Source organism: Octopus bimaculoides, chromosome 1, assembly GCF_001194135.2.
Source record: "Octopus bimaculoides isolate UCB-OBI-ISO-001 chromosome 1, ASM119413v2, whole genome shotgun sequence".
Taxonomy (NCBI): domain Eukaryota; kingdom Metazoa; phylum Mollusca; class Cephalopoda; order Octopoda; family Octopodidae; genus Octopus; species Octopus bimaculoides.
The window spans coordinates 174,483,955-174,485,298 of record NC_068981.1 but is presented as its reverse complement, the minus strand read 5'-3'; positions in this window follow the sequence as shown (position 1 = coordinate 174,485,298).

Below are 1,344 nucleotides of genomic sequence, written 5' to 3'. Positions count from 1 at the left end.
TCTTCTGCAATTTTATATAGGGTTTTCCTTATAGCAGCTTTTGCCATTCCCACCGCTATACCCACCAATACCACTACATTATCATCATCATCGTCGTCATCATCATCATCATCATCACCATCATCATCATCATCATCATCATCCTCATCATCATTATTTTCATCATCACCATCATCATCATCGTCGTCGTCGTCGTAGTCGTCGTCGTCCTCGTTGTTTTCATCGTCACCATATCATTGTCGTCTTGTCATCATCATTATCATCATCATCATCATCATCATCATCATCATCTTCATCCTCATCATCATCATCACCATCATTATCATTGTCGTCTTTTCATCATTATTATCGAAACCTTGATCATCCTTACCATTATCATCGCCATCTTTATCATCGTCAGTATAATCATTGCCATTCCCTCTCGTCGTCGTCATCATCATCATCATCATCATCATCATCATCATCATCATCATCATCATCATCATCATCATCATCATCATCAGCATTATCGGTATGACCATCGTCGTGGTTGTCGCCGTCATCATTATTTCCGTTATGCTAATCTACAGTACAGCTATTGTTAAATGAATCGAGATTGAGAAGGTCATTAAGATCATTATTCTGTTTGTGCTGTTTTTTTTTGTTTTTTTTTGTTTATTGCTTATTTTTGTTGTTTCTGTCGTCGTCATCGTCGTCGTCGTTGTCGTCATAGTCGTCATCGCAAATTTTATTTTTGACCTTGTTATTGTTGATATCATAGTTATTGTAGTTGTTTTATTTTATTTTTATATTACTGATTTTGCTAACAAAGCTGACGCTGCTGCTCCTATCAGTGTGTTTCTGTTATTGATGTTGAATAAGTTGCAGCCTGCCATTTTGTTGATTATATTATTTCCATTGTTGTTTGCCATTCTCTGTTGTTCCATTCGCCTATTTATATCTGTTCGTTTTTGTTATTCATGCTCTTATTATAGGGATCATCGTTACGGTAGACGTAATATTTATAAATAACTCTCACTACCCCCAACCATCTCCCATATTTCAATAATTAGTGAATTTGTATGACATATATCGCAAGTTCGCTGCTCATCAAGCATTTTGAAGTAATTCATTCTTTCTATTTACTCTTACTCTCTTTTACTCTTTTACTTGTTTCAGTCATTTGACTGCGGCCATGCTGGAGCACCGCCTTTAGTCGAGGAAATCGCCCCCAGGACTTATTCTTTGAAAGCCTAGTACTTATTCTATCGGTCTCTTTTGCCGAACCGCTAGGTTACGGGGACGTAAACACACCACCAGCAGTTGTCAAGTGATGCTGGGGGACAAACACAGACACACAAACAT